Raw genomic sequence first — 15825 nt, forward strand, 5'->3', positions numbered from 1 at the left:
CAACCCACAAGTCCCATCATGAGGCGGGTAAAGCGATGTGCACAGTGGCAAGGTACGGGCTTCTTCTTAGGCAGTTCCTCAGGATCGAGAATGACTTGCTTCCATTCCAATTCAATGGGTTTGGAGATGGTTGAAGAGTCCAATGCACGATCTGCAGACTCTGCTGCGTGTGGGGCAAGTGGTGCTCAGCTGTGACCGAGTTCAGGGTAGAGCAATTGCTTTGGGGGTCAGGTGTCAGGCATACGAACATGTCTCTCCCAGTGGAGCTGGTTTCAAGTGATTACTAACACTCTAATGTACAAACACTCACAGACTAAGGCAGTTCATATCTAGCCTCAAGTTCAATCATGTGCACAGAGATTCACTACCCCAGCATATTCAGCAGAGGGACTTTGCTCATGAACAGAGTTTTACCACTTGTAACAAACTTCTAATCCAGGGACGATTGTTGAGCTCAACAATCCCCAATCTCTAAATTTTATACAAATGGAAACATTAACAAGGACATGTGGATATATCTATATATATATATATATATATATATATACACCCTAATCTCTGTGATACCCTAAAGTGTGACAGATTAAGGGAGCTGGCCTGGAAATGCAAGAGAGAAGCAAGTCTATCAAGGGCCATCCAGGATGGGAAAGTAAACTACAAATAGCAATATCAAAATTCCCACCATCCAAACCCATACAGTACAGAATCCTGCAGCTCATGCTCACACCCAAATACAAGGACAGCTAACTGGTACAACAAGGTGGTAAAGGGTACAAGGCTGAAGCCTAGTTGTTATTTACTTACAAAGCTTTTATTGACAGAAACACACGTTACACATCGTTTTTTATTCTTTCATGGCCATGAGCGCCACCGACTAGGGCAGCCTAATTGCCCTCGAGAAGGTGATGGTGAGCCACCTTCCTGAACCGTTACAGTCCATGTGGTGTAGGTACACCCACAGTGCTGCTGGGAAGGGGGTTCCAGGTTTTTTGACCCAGCGACTGTGAAAGAACGGCGATATAGTTCCAAGTCAGGGTGGTGGGCGACTTCCAAGTGGTGGTGCTCACATGCGTTTGCTGCCCTTACCTTTCTAGGTGATAGAGGTCGCAGGTTTAGAAAGTGCCATTGAAGGAGCCTTAGCTGCAGTGCACCTTGTGGATAATATACACTACCGCCACAGTGCTTCGGTGATGGAGAGAGTAAATGCCCAAGGTGGTGAATGGGATACCAATCAAATGGGTTGCTTTACCCTGGTTGTTGTCAGCCTCCTTGAGTGTCGTTGGAGCTGCACTCTTCCAGGCAATTAGAGAGTGTTCCATCACACTCCTAACTTGTGCCTTGGACTGACATTGGGAGTCAGGACGTAAATTACTTCAACCAACAACTCCTCTTTGACAGCACCTGCTGCTATATATGCAAAAGCAGGGGAGTCCCGACCCAAATACAATGAAACACTCAACTGACGTACAATCAATATTCTGCCCAGTGTTCTGACCAAAGTAATGTTAGTCTTAAAAAGAAATCCATTCAGATTTTGCATCACCCTCTGCTTAGCCCCTGTTTTTCTCCTTAACGTTTTGCATTATCCAAAAGATTTGAATTCTCCTTACCGAGAGCTTTATTTTTGTAAAAAAATTCCTTTTTAGCACGCAGGTTTACTCTGCATTACTGACACCCCTCTCCCACCCCTGGCGAGGCCACTGCACCTCCAGCTACTCCCTTAGCTAGACTGTGGCCTGTGAATCCCTTTCCCCCCACCCTGACTAGGCTGTAGCAGCCCATCCTCATCGTCGGTTAGACTCCTGTTCTTCAAGTGCTGTTACAAATTCCTAAAGTGCCCGCACAGTCAAAACTGTTCAAAGTAATTGCCAGTTTGCACCTGTTCCAGACATGAAGGGTTTGTGCTCATTTTTTCAATTAAGCATCCGGAATATTCCAAGCTTTTTGGTACAGCTCACTGCAAAGAAACGCTGTACAGAAAACCATTCTTCCCTCCACCCAACTCCCACCCCCCAAACCCCAGCAAGGCTTGCTGCATCCGAATTCTTCCTACAAAGTCATTGCTCTCAGTGATTCACACAGACCGGCCTTAACCCTTTCAGTGCTCAATCTCCTGCAGGGATTTTAAATTATACCCATTGGGACATTTTAATCGCTTCGGGGCAATCCATTGATCCAGAAAACATTTCACTGACAGTAATGTCTCTGATCTCAGTCAGGATACTGGCAGTGCTCCTGGGCAAGAAGGGATGTGGGTGGAAGAGGAGGAGGGAAAAGAATTGGCCGAGTTTCTTTCCCTTTCTTGCAGTGCACAAATTGGCCGTTGCATTTCTCTACAGTCGAAACAATGACTGCGTTCCAAAAGTGCTTCAATGCCTGTGAAGTGCTTTGAGACATCCTTTGAGGTTGTGAAAGGCGCTACATAAATGCAGGCCTTTCTTTAGTCACTATCCAGCGATCTGTGCTGCAGAGTGGATGTTTATGTGGAGATTTGAGTGAGGACAGGGTGAAACTTGGGTTGAGATACTCTCCACAGTTGGATACTCCATGTCCAGGCTTCCTGGAAAATGTGGCATTTGTTTGGGCTACTAAAGAGCTGCAGCAGCCATGAAGGATACACCAGCACACAAGTGCCTTCAGATGAAGAAGAATCAATAGGGAAAAAAAAATAGGAATATCAAATCTCCCCTGGCATTACTCATGGTTAGAGGATAGGCTAAAGTGTAGTAACACACCATAGGCGGAGGAGAATCCTTTACCAACTACTTTCAAGTTTTAAGTACCCAATTTGGCTGTGCTGCTGTAATTAAACACTCAATTTATTTAACTTAATTTTATTTAATCTCACTGTACACATCACCAAGACTAATGACACTTGCTTTCGAAAGAATAGCTGCATTATCAGAGGCCAAGCCATCATCCAGAGAGTTGATGCAAGAGCTGTGCCTTCATGTGGGGCTCCCACAGCTTCATCCACACTTGCGATTCACGCATGTATTTTCACACTTGCTATTCATGCAGAAAACACATACATAATGGAAAATGCTGTTAACATCTTCTGCAGGCTATGCAAGTGCTTGAAATACAACTTCCACAAATCATTGGGATCGTGTGCCGAGTGGGGGAGTGCATGACAAATAGCAGCAAAGCTACATTGGTGCAAACCAGAAGATCCCGGGGTCAACTCCTAGCCTGTGTTAAATTGCAACCTACGTCAAAAGAGGCGCATTAAAGACAACGTGAGGGGAGGGGGGAAGAAAAAAAAATCAGTCAAGGTTTCTGCTCCTCATCACTGATACTCCTGTGGATTAGCTTTGACTGTGATACCCTCTGGTTGAATAACCTCCTGGTGCTCCCAGGTAAAAGGGCAAAGTATCCAAGGGCTGGCATTTCATAGGAACACTATCCATCATAGGTAGAATGGGCCGAGTGGCCTCTTGGTGCACCATATCCTGCTATGATCTCACTGAGGATGTGAAGTTTTCAAAAAGGGGGTTGGGGCAGTTGAAACTGAAAACAAAAGAAGTTGTCAATTCCAGTAACCAGAGCACTCTCTAATCAGTCAACCAGCTGCTTGAACCAGCACATTTTATCCTGATACAAATAAGTCATGGTTTCATGAATCAGTCTGGTCCAGAAATACCATGGGTTCATGAATCAGTGCAAATTAAATGTCATTTTACAACAATCAAGATCCTTCGTGATGAAGTAAGTGGCCACTGAGAAGCTCTTTTGCCTGGGAGATTTTATTGTTTTGCAATCTCTGTGCTCTTCCTCTACATTAGGAGTTCACAGCCCTTTCACTAGGACTATCTGGAGACTCCGAAGGGCATAGAGAGCCTGTTAGCGAGAGGGAGAGAGTTTTACCGAATGAAGATTTAGCGAGATATAGACTTGCTTTGGCAATATTCATAATTTCTAAGACTCTTTCTCTAGAAGGACCTGCACGGAATCTTAAAACAAACGCAAATACTGCACACTTGAATTTCTGTCACCATTTTCCAAGTTGATTTTATTTCTATAGAAGCTTCTCTTTTGAGTCACTCCACATCATATAGCAAGCCCTCAAGAGAAGACCCTGGTTCGGAGAAATCAGTCAAGATAGCTGCTGGGAGGAGTGTGGTCCCCAACGGCAGGCCCAGTGCAAGAGTATTGGGCACCCTAGTCTGACCTTCACCCTTGCACCTCCCTGTCCCCCACCAAAACAATTAACTTTCAAAAATGAATATTGTGCAGTTGTATGAGTAAAAATTCTGCATCTATAATTACAAATTTATTTCACATGAAAAAAGGAGATTATAATATTGATTGTACATTCTTGTTGTTCTACACTCTTCACAGAATGTGTACTGGAAGAAATGCACATTATAATGTGTAATATGGCTCATGTGATAAAATACTGTGTGTTCCTGTAACAGTTCCTAGATGATTTTATGCGCAAAGACACAATCAATAATCATCACGACAGTGAGCTAAATTAAATTTCATTCATTGATATTATTTACTGGTTCACAATTTTCAAATAGTCTTGTGGATGGACAAATTTGTACAATTGTCACATGAACAGAATGAGGAATATCATATGAACTTTTGGGAAAGACTGCAATGTAAATACATGGAAATCTATATGTATGTCGGTATCTGTGGATGTATTCCCAATGCTGAAGCCTGTGTGTTTATTTATGAACTATTCATGAAACTACATTCAGTTTTTTACCGCTTCCCCTTGCCCCAAAGCTAAATTTTGCCACTCTAGCCAATCGCCTAGTTTGCCAAGTGGTTGCACTGGCCCTGCCCAGGGGAACTAATCTTTGATATTCCCGCCCTGTAGGACAATACTCTTGACATATTGTGAATAGGATAGCTGGGAGTGGAAATTCATTCTGCAAGAAATCAGCGAGTAGAACCTGCATCTCATCATTCTTTTGCAGTGGTGGGGAACCTGCGGCCCATCAGGATTCTGAGCGTGGCCTGCGCAACATTTTGTTAACTATTGCACACACACGGGGTTGCAGATTCCACTGGTTTCTGCCCGTGTAGTTTTTTCCCTGCCGGTATTACTAAAGTGATACACACGCAAAGCAAGGGCACGTGAAGCCAGGTCTGTGCTGATTGCACACAACACTGACTGAGTGAGCCATGCGGTCCCTCTGTGTCCAAAGCACTGCTACAGTTCAAATGGCCTGCAAACTCTTACTCATGGGATCCTGGTTAGTGCACATGCCCCGGTTTCAATCTTGCGGCCCATTGGGATGGAGGAGGGCCACTCACGTGGTTCACTCACTAGCCTAAGTTGCCCATCACTGATCTCTGGGAGTAATGACTCAGGCCATCAGCATTCCCATCACACCATTCCCAAAGCCTTGAGCTCTTCAAACAGAAGCCTGCAGTGTGACCCACCTACAGGTACAAGAAATCTGAAATACGAAACACATTACTTATTAAAAAAAATTAAATTGCTTTTCCTCCAAACTTTCTTGTAAAAATCGATAGCAGTCTCAAAAAGTCATCAAGTGAGCCTCTTCCAATGTCAATACACGCATGTTATTGGTGTTTGTGGGGTACATTGGATGTTCAAAAACCAAAGTGAACCAGTAGTGATAAACCTGGTACATTGCTGCCCACAACTGTTGTCTAATGCTACAGATGTCTTCACTGTTACCTGCTGGAACCACAAACAAAGGACTGGGCATTGGATACTGTCCATTCACCTCTGAAATCAAGATTCAAATCGCCTAGACTGCGATGAATATCCCTTCCCATCTGCTGAATGCATCTCGCATTTGGGCAGACTCACATCAGTTAATGTTCTTGAGGCCACAGCCCAAAACCGTCCCTACCCCAGCACTCTGACCTCCCCATTTTAAAGATGCCACCTGGTGCCCAATAGGATGACCTGCACAGGAAGCTCACATTTGCCTCAAGGAATTGTTTCAAACAGCAGAAGGCACTGGAGTTGACATCAGCACCATGAGCACCAGTGTTGGCACCAGCACCGTGATATAAACAAGGCAAGACCCATACTGCCATTGAGCATAGTACCATTACGTAAACATAGCACAAATCAGGAGCAAACGCATGGGAAACTTTCATTTGTGAGGCAGTGGCCAGCCAGAAAATGATACTAAGCTACTTCTGTGCGTCAGTATGCTCACAATCAGGACAGTATTTTGCAATACAAATCCAACACACTGTTACACGTAATAATCGCAATGTTTTTAGCAGGCCAGACAGGATCGTTAGGAGACAGTGTGGCTACAACAGGTCAGAGGCTAGGAGTCCTGCAGTGACTAACTCATCCTGACTCCCCAAAGCCTGTCCACCATCTAAAAGGCACAAGTCAGGAGTGTAATGAAATACTCCCCACTTGCCTGGATGAGCGCAGCTCCCACATCACTCAAGAAGTTTGACGCTGTCCAGGACAAAGCAACCCATTTGATTGGCACCACATCCACAAACATTCACTCCCTTCACACCAACGCACAGTGGCAGCAGTGTGTACCATCTACAAGGTGCACTGCAGGAATTCACCAAGGCTCCTTAGGCAGCACCTTCCAAACCCACAACTACTACCATCTAGAAGGACAAGGGCAGCAGATAGATGGGAACACCACCACCTGGATGTTCCCCTCCAAGCCACACACCATCCTGACTTCGAAATATATCGAATATATTGTTCCTTCACTGTTGCTGGGTCAAAATCCTGGAACTCCCTTCCTAACAACACTGTGGGTGTACCTACACCACATGGACTGCAGTGGTTCAAGGAGGCAGCTCACTACCACCTTCTCAAGGGCAGTTAGGGATGGGCAATAAATGCTGGCCTAGCCACATTTCATGAATGAATTAAAAAAAAATCATGGAAATGTGAAGGCCTGATCAGGTATATTTGCAATTACTGTCACCAGTGCAAGGTCCAGACACTGGGTTGTCAACTCTGCCAGGAGGTATTCCTGTAGGGGTCATCTTGTGATACCTGATCATATGATCAACTATTTATCCCATTCTCTTTAAAATGAAAGTTTAGTGTCTTTTACCTTAGTAGCCACAAATGGTGAAGGAACTGACACTCGAATAGCTCTCAATTCAAGCACCTTCCATCTCCCTTTCCCCTTGTTTCTTCCAATTTGAATCCTTGGATTCCCACATGTGAAAATAATCTTTCATTTTTTAAGCCACAATAAGGTTCCCAGTTTTCCCTCATTCCTTTACTGGTTGCTGCCCCTGTCCATGTCGCTGCCACTCACCACCTTTTAGTTGCTGCCTCCAACTCTTATGGAAAGTGCTGGGCCCGCATTTACCCCATTCTCCAAATCTCCATTTTAACCCTAAACCCTCATTCCCCAACTTTTCCACCTCTCTCCCTCACCCCTTAACCCCAAACCCTCAATCCCCAAGCTCCATTTGACACCACCACCGCTCCCAAGCCTCAGTGCCCCTGGCTCCATTGTTTCCCAAAACCCCCATTTCCTAGGCTCCATGTCTCCCCTCCCCAGGCCCTTATTCCCTATCTCTCTACGCTGAGCCCCTACCAGGGGTCATTCCTCAGGCTCCACCTCTTGCCTTAACTCCACCACCCCCCCATGCCTCAGTCACATGCCCCTCTCCCCTACACCCACCCAATTTCATAGCCCCCTAATAATTCCTCCCTCCAAATTTCAGAGACACCCGATTCCCAATTCCCCCTAGCCAGCCGGCTCTCCTTGGGCGACTGCACTGAGCAGCAACCTACAAAGTGGTCCGGGAAAAAGGTGGGAAACGATTTTACATAAAATTATTACAATAAGACTGTGCTCTGACTGCTGACGTCAGGCCAACAGTTAGCTATCAGTGCCTCACATAAAAGTGTCTGTTGTTCATGTGGGTGCATCTGCAACATGAAATTTTAAATCGCTGATCAGGCAAACTGCTCACAATGGGACACCCACCACCCCACCCCCCCATTACTCCTGGAAACATCCACTCGTTCTTGGAGAGTTGGGAACACTATCCACATAGCAGCAGTTGAAGGTAATCCTCTGAGTAAAAAGTGTCCCCAGTCTTCATCTTCCTTCTGAGTTTGTATGAAAATGCTTTGTTTTTATTTAAAAAACTTGTATCCCTTTTGTGTAGATCTTGTGCCACTTCAGATGGGGGTGCCTGAGGCGCTCTGTACAGCGCCAGTGCCCTTGTAGCTCTGGAGTGGTTGCAATTAATCATGAGCCCCCACTCCTGAGTTAGGCCAAGTACATCAGGATTAAATGGAAATTCCAGCCTCCAAACAATCGCTCTGTATACACAACACTCCTCCAGTGTCTAATTCCCAGCACTAATTCACGTCTTAATCATTCCATCTGCAGAGCAAAAAGACAAGTTTCAAAGAGAAGCCTCCCCCATTTGCTGGAAGTATGGATTGAACAGAATGCCTCGACTATCAGAAGTGTGTGTTTACAACTTGGAACAAAACAAGAATGAAAAAACCCAGCCGCCTCAAGAGGATGAAATTATCTTTTAACAAGGAGTATGAGAATTTCTGCGCCCCTTCATAATTAATGACCTGCTAATGATGTTGGGCACTCAAAAGAAGAATCACTCACTTTGAGGCCACTGATCCTCACAATTTAAGAAAAGACAGAGAAGGACGAGGCCCACCTTGGATTTTGTAGCATTTTCTCCCTATATAATTGTGATCCCAAGGCTTTTGATCTTAATCCACACTAAAACACTTCTCAGCTTCCTCCTTGACTATTCCACTCATTGCTTGAAAATACTGCTGGATCTCCCAGAATCCTGCTCACAAGTCAAATGATCTGGCAGGTTTTAATCACGGGAACATTAAAATCACAATGTATGGTGTGCATTATTATGCTGCTAAAGTGCAGCTGCATACACTTTAGCGTGTCCACTTCTAAGCCAAGGTGTGACTGCAGTACCTTTTTGGGTCAAGAAAAGGCTAATCATCCTGAGCAAGATGGTCAGGTCAATTAGAGGTCAGGCTGGCTTTCTTTCAAAAACAAGTGCGACTCTTTAAGTCAATTAGCAAGTATTTTCTGCTAATGGGAAAGTTTCTCAACACTGATAATGATTTTGTTCCATTTTACAATACTGTTAAGTGTAATTTGCATGTACACCAATGTTATGTGATGGACCCATCTCAGAACATGGACATACCAAAATTATACCTTCCTTAGTTCTGCAAAGGTTGACCTCTCCAAGACTAATCATCCTTTTGCGGTGCTAAAAGGAATGAGTGCAGCAAATCACTGTTTTATTGTGCCCGGAACACAACCCCAGCCGCTCTGTCAGTCCTTGTTAAAATAAAATAGACGGGCGGAGCTGGGTGCTCTATTGGGTGCTCCAGGATATCTGGGTATTTTGCTGCCATTTCAATCCATGCACTGGAGAACAGGGAGCCTTAAAGAATTATTAACAAATTGTTTACCGGACTGTCCTATATTTTTGTTAAGTTGACATCTTTATGGACATTATTTTCTCTATGCCAAGTCTATACAGCGTTCAATCTGCCCCTGAGCCATACCCAGCACAAATCAGGATGCAAAGCTCCCTGATACTCATTTGCATTAACATTAACAATTTTGCATCTTTTTGGGTGCAGACACCACAAAGGCCAGAAGAGAGATTCTGGGTGGGTGTTATTCAGGAACAAAATGTTAGTGCCTCTGCATTGTACATATGAATTAGGAGGAGTAGCCCACTCAGCCCTTCGAGCCTGCTCTGCCATTCAATAAGATCATGGCTGATCTGATTTTAACCTCCAACTCCACATTCCTGCCTACCCCTAATAACCTTTCACCCCCTTATCAAGAATCTATCTAACCGCTACCTTAAAAATATTCAAAGATTCTGCCTCCACTGCCTTTTGAGGCAGAGTCTTCCAAAGACTCACGACCCTCAGGGAAAAAAAAAATTCTCCTCGTCTCTGTCTTAAACGGGCGACATCTTATTTTTAAACAGTGACCCCTAGTTCTAGATTCTCCCACAAGAGGAAACATCCTTTCCACATCCAACCTGTCGAGTGCCCTCTGGACTTTATACGTTTCAATCAATTTGCCCCATTGCAGCCATTTCTCAGTCACATGGGAGAAAACACAAAAGCAGCCCTCCTGAGATCGAGATCCATGAGCCTTCCAACTGTCTCTCTCAGTATTCTTGGCATCCTTTTGCCACTCAGTGACCAACCCAATTATAATTCCCACATTATGGTACCCTTAGGTATTTTACTGTTCATTGCCTGCTCTTATTCTCTGTTCATCTAGTCAACCTACTTTTAATTGCTTCCTATTATTCCCTGTGCATCTGGTTGCATATCATGCCAATCTGTATCTCACATTACAAACATTCTCATGGAATTTTTGGGGGGGGGGGGGGGGGGGGGGGAGGAGAGAAAAAAAGTAAGTGGCAGACAACTGACCCGAGTTTTCTATCCTGTATTCCTTATTTGAGCTCATTTGAATTGCCTTAAGTTTAAATAGATATTGAATAATATTTATAACTTTGTCTAACCAAGACCTTTGAATGATGTGCAAAGATAGGAATGTTGTACTTGCCATAGAGTTAAGTATCATCAGCAAAGCTCAACATTATGCCAATGACATTAATAATCAATGGGGAGCCAGGACTGATTGCTATGCAAACTCACCATCACTGCAGCCCAGCTCTGGACCTTGTAATACAGCTGCACAATACAAAGATCCTTCAGGCCTTGACTGATTTAAGACCAATTTAAAACACAAGATACCTCAGTGAATTACCCAGTATGTCACTAAAAAGCCTATGATTCTCTGATTACATCACACTCCACTTGTACCGTGTGCCTAAATGACATCACATCACAATAATCCAAAAAAAAACTTTAAACTTAAACAAATTTACAACGTCTACATTTTTTAAAAAAAGCTATGTATTATTAAAATCAAATCCAATGGCACAATCTTAGTGAGCAGGGAAATATAATAGGTAAGAACAGCATCCTTGTGATACTTAAAAGGCAACGACGGAACCACACCCAGTAGACAACAGACTAGAACATAAAGACTGTGTCAAAAGTTTCATCTGATTACCGTGCTTTAAGGGAATTCAAGTTATCATGAACACTGACAGTCAAGTTAAAATCTATTGATTCACGGTTCTAATTTGATACAGATTCAGCTCATGTGTGGCATAATTTATGCCACAGTGCAGCGACGAGACATTTTTTAGAGGCCTGCAGTACACACCATTCAACTGAGAAAAACACCAAACAATTTGCAGTGCGGTTGGACTCAGTTACCTTCTCCTTAGGGCACTAATGCTCTCATTGGGTACAGTCCCACACAATCTTCATTCCCCCTCAGCCAAGTAGCCATACTTGGTTCAAAATTTGAACGTGTCTTTCCAACTCTGGGAGGATACCACATTGCTAAGGGAGCCTGTCAGCATCCACAATGTGCACTTCCAGCCAGGGTCAGTGCAGAGTGAACAGGGGTGTGAATCATTGCTTAATTTCCCAACTCAAAAAAAGGAGCACCCCATGCCATCAACATGGCTGAGATCCAATTTCGTTTTTGATTCGAAAGGTAATGATGTTCTACTACAAACAGCCATGAACCCTGCATCTGTGCATGAACAATCAAGACCACTCCATAACAAACTAACTGAAGGAATGATTTAATGGCAGATAATCAAACATGGACATTCACCTTGGGAATGCCATAAACCATAGGTACATGAAAATATTGAAGCACCTCATAGCTATCAACCCCCCACCAATTATTGTAGATATATGTAAACTCTGGACATTATAGATTCTGTTACTGCCCCACAGCAAGAACTGATATTTCAAAGTAGTAGGTGAGGACCTGGAGTCAGCTCAGGGGTAAAGTCAGACCCCTAGCCAGGCTCAATTCCTGTACTGTTAGCTGTTCACAGCTGGGACAGTGATACAAGAGCTACAACTGGTTATTAAATCGCTAGGTTTTAAGGGAGCCTGTTGGGGTTCCCAATGATGGCTGTGGGGCAATCTCCCTACCCCACTAAGTTCAAACTTCTGGATGTCACATGATCTTGGCTGTGTCATCCCCCTCCATATCGTCAAATAACCTGCCAACATCCACAAGGACAACATACAAATAAGAGCCGCTTGGGTATAATACTGGGAGTGACCTCCACCCATGAGCCTGTACCTCAATAAGAAATCCCACATTACCGAGGAGGGGGTGGGAAGGGGAGGGGGAGAGAGAAAGAAAATTGGATGAAAAATACCCCCAATATGATTGCAACCCTGAAATAAACACAGAGAATGCTGGTCTGACAGCATCTGTGGAGACAGCAACATAGTTGATGTTTCGAGTCCATATAACCCTTCTTCAGAAGTCAGACCTGCTGAGTTTTTCCTGCATTTTCTGTGTTTATTTCAGGTTTCCAGCATTTGCCGTAATTTGCTTTTATCTTATATAGATGCAACTCTTTCTCTCTTCTCCTCTCCATTCTCTAAATTTCCTGTGCAGTCAGTTTGTAATATTAGCTGGGCAATTTGGGAATTGTGTGGGGTAAAATATGGTGCAATTCTTGATTCAATCTTATATCCACTGTGCTTCCACTCTCAAATGTGCTACCTGTGAATGTGTACAGAACCTTACCACATGGTAAAAAGTGGGAGAACTTATACAGCAATCCAAATGGATATAGGGAGAATGGAGTGAGGAGATGGGAGACTTGAAGTGTATCATTAATGGGAGATGCAAAGTGCTTGGGAAGAGTGTGGTGAAACCTTTCCCTTTCACCATCCCCCCTTCCCTTAGCCGCAGGAAGCAGGGGAAAGAGAAGAGATGGGAGGTGAGAAAACTGAGGCAACAGTGTACTTAAAAAAAATCAATTTTAGCAATGGATAAACAACTGCAAAGTTTAAAAAATTTCGCATCCACAAAAAGTAACTAGAAATGTGGAAGTGGAGAGAAACCAGATAGCTGAGATCTAACTACTTCACGCACAGGGTGAAGAAACAGAACAGATGTTCAGGGAGTCACTGCAGGAGGACAATGTTGGCAAATTTAAAAGAGAATAAGATAGATACTTGGCAGTGAAAGCAATCCAGGGGATGCAGGGTAGCAGCAAAGGGTGCAGATGGACCAATCATCCCTTCCAATACATCCAATCTGTTGTTACCAAAACAAGGTGGGGGCCCCTTGTCATTTAAAATAAATGCAAAACGAGCAGTGATCCAGAAACTCTGAACTAATAATGCCATCGGGCTGAGGGGGAGACTGTCTCATCAGGGGAAACATTGCAATAGCGTTATCTTCTCTCCACCCTCAGATTAGTGCCACAAGTCAAGAAAAAAAAAAGTGAAGTTTTAAATGAAAAGTTGTGTTTCCAAGAGCGGCTGCAGATGCATTGCCGCTGTCAGAAATCAGTTAAAACAGGTACATTACCACACAAGCCCTGCCTACACTCAATTCTTCATATTGCCCCATTACACCAGGAGTCCATAAAAGCTGGTAGACCACTCAACGAGCGTCCTCGGGAGAATGTCCCGTTTTTATTTTTGGAAACGTTTGCACGGTCTCTTTTTTTTGGAGGGTGGGGTGAATTTGAGCCACCTGGGGCACAATGACTCAGCAGGTCCCCAGGGGAGAATGTAGCTGCTGTGTGAGAGAGCACCTCACATTGTTTGTGGAGTGAGCTGTCACTTGCAACATACAACCTTTCTCCCAGAGCTAACAGTTCTCTCCACTGGTGTATGTCAGACCCATTCTCCTGAGAGATCTGGTTAAATCCCACACTCCCCGCGGGGGAAAAAAAAAGTTTTGCCCCCTTTTGAATACGTGAGCGCTCCAGTGACCCAAAGGAGACCCGCAAAGAGAAAGAAAGGCACAGCTGCTGTGAATGACAGCAATGAATTGCTCCCCAGCACCGTCTGCCCCATCCGTCCAGCCTTCCCTTTCTGCAACTATTCATTCACCTCAAAGCAAGGACAAAAGAACTGAACTTTTTTTTTTCCCTCTCTCTTTAAAGTATTCAGCAGAACAACAAGCTGCCTACTCCCCTCCAGAGAGGGGGGGAGAAATAAAGCAGTTCCAGAGCAGGGGAAGATTTTTTTTTTCCTCTGCTCAACCACTATCACTTCCTGATAAACTAACAGCAATCTATTTGTCCGCTTACCTTGAAAAGTTTCTTTTTACATACATATAAAACCCTCAAGACGTTTTGGCTCTGTGTGTTTCACACGGTGTTAACAGCAGTCCCAGAGCTGGTCAGCCCTTAATCCACTCTCCCAGAGCTCAGTGTTCTGGCTGGTATAGCAGCAAGTTTTAATTCCAGGGACTTTCTGCACTGTACAAGGACCCTGCTTCATAGGATGAAGTTTTAATATTTTTCTATTCAGTTGGTAGGCTCGGTGCCCTGTGTGGGAAGAAAGCCGCCTTGTGTGGCTGCTAGTAGACTGCAGTTTGCAGGCTCTCACTCCCAGTTCACAGCCACTTAATGAATCTCTCTTACATTGTAAGCAGCGCACTGGGAGATCACATGTACTCTACACTCCACACACAAACACACACACACAGGTTCTGAAAGAGTAAGACCTGCCCAGCTGATGACATCACTCTTGCAACACACACCCTGCCGTTTATTAGCCAGACACTTAAAAGGGCAACGATCAAACGCTACAACCTTGAGTTCTTACTCACTGATCTTATTCAAACAAGGCACAATCACACATGTTGTGAAACTTCCAACAGATACCAGCTGTTAAAAAATGATATCTGCACTCCTTACATGGTCAGCCGTGATTCAATCTGCTCTGATACAGATAGGCAGTCAGTCAATGGTGCTTTCGAGGCAATCAGTACTAGGCCAATGAATTATGATACAGACATAATCAGTACAGTGACAGTGCTGTTGTGAACAGGACCAGCAATGGTATAATCAGTCCTGTTATTGATAGTCCATAATAGTACAGTCTGTCTTGTTAAAAATACAGTTGTATTGTAGTCAGTCATTCTGTTTAAACGGTCCTGACAGCTCAACAAGGGGTGTCGCAGTAGATCTGCAACAAGTCAGGAACTGCACCCAACAATTTTTTTCAGAGTGGGGTTTGTCAGTATTTCATGGCTCTGCTCATTTGCATATCCATGAGAGGATTTCCAGCTCAAATCCCAATTAAACTGGAGCAATTATAGAATGGAACCATAGAACCCTTACAGCACAGAAGGAGGCTATTCAGCCCATTGTGTCAGTGCTGGCTCTCTACAAGAGCAACTCAGCTGGGCCCACTCCTCTGTCTGTTCCCTGTTAGCCCTGCAGTTTTTTTTTCCTTTTGATAATTATCCAGTTCTCTTTTGAAGGCCTCGATTGACTCTGCCTCCACCACGTTCTCAGGCAGTGCATTCCAGATCATAATCAGTCGCTGTGTAAAAAAGCTTTTGCTTGGGTCGCTGTTTCTTCATTTTCCAAGCCCCTTAAACCAGCGTCCTCTGATTCTCGACCGTTCAGCCAAAGGGAACAGTTTCTCCCTTCCTCTGTCCAGACCCCTCATGATTTTGAACACCTCGATCAAATCTTCTCATAATCTTCTCGTCTCCGAGGAGGACAGCCTGAGCTTCTCCAATCTACCTATGTAGCTGAAGTTCCTCATCCCTGTTACCAATTCTTGTGAATCTTTTCTGCACACTCTCTAATGCCTTTTCATCTCTGCTGAAGTGTGGTGCCCAGAACTGGACCACATGGGCTGCAGCAGTTCAAGAAGGTAACTCACCACCACTTTCTCAAGAGCAGTTAAGGATGGGGAATAAATGCTGGCCTAGCCAACAAGGCCCACACCCCATAAAAAAAAAGCTGAGGTCAAACCAG

General features: G+C 44.2%; 1 protein-coding gene across 3 annotated transcripts in view; it reads right to left on the minus strand.

The window, feature by feature from the left end:
- LOC144681572 (plexin-B1-like) overlaps positions 1–14515 on the minus strand; it is a 225187-nt gene extending 210672 nt beyond the window's left edge. For all 3 annotated transcript variants that reach the window (XM_078543275.1, XM_078543274.1, XM_078543272.1), the window contains exon 1: positions 14140–14515. The gene's annotated coding sequence lies outside the window, so the exon portion shown is untranslated. The remainder of the gene's footprint in view (positions 1–14139) is intronic.
- Between the last annotated feature and the right edge of the window lie 1310 nt (positions 14516–15825).

Source organism: Cetorhinus maximus, chromosome 6 (genome assembly GCF_964194155.1).
Source record: "Cetorhinus maximus chromosome 6, sCetMax3.hap1.1, whole genome shotgun sequence".
Taxonomy (NCBI): Eukaryota; Metazoa; Chordata; class Chondrichthyes; order Lamniformes; family Cetorhinidae; genus Cetorhinus; species Cetorhinus maximus.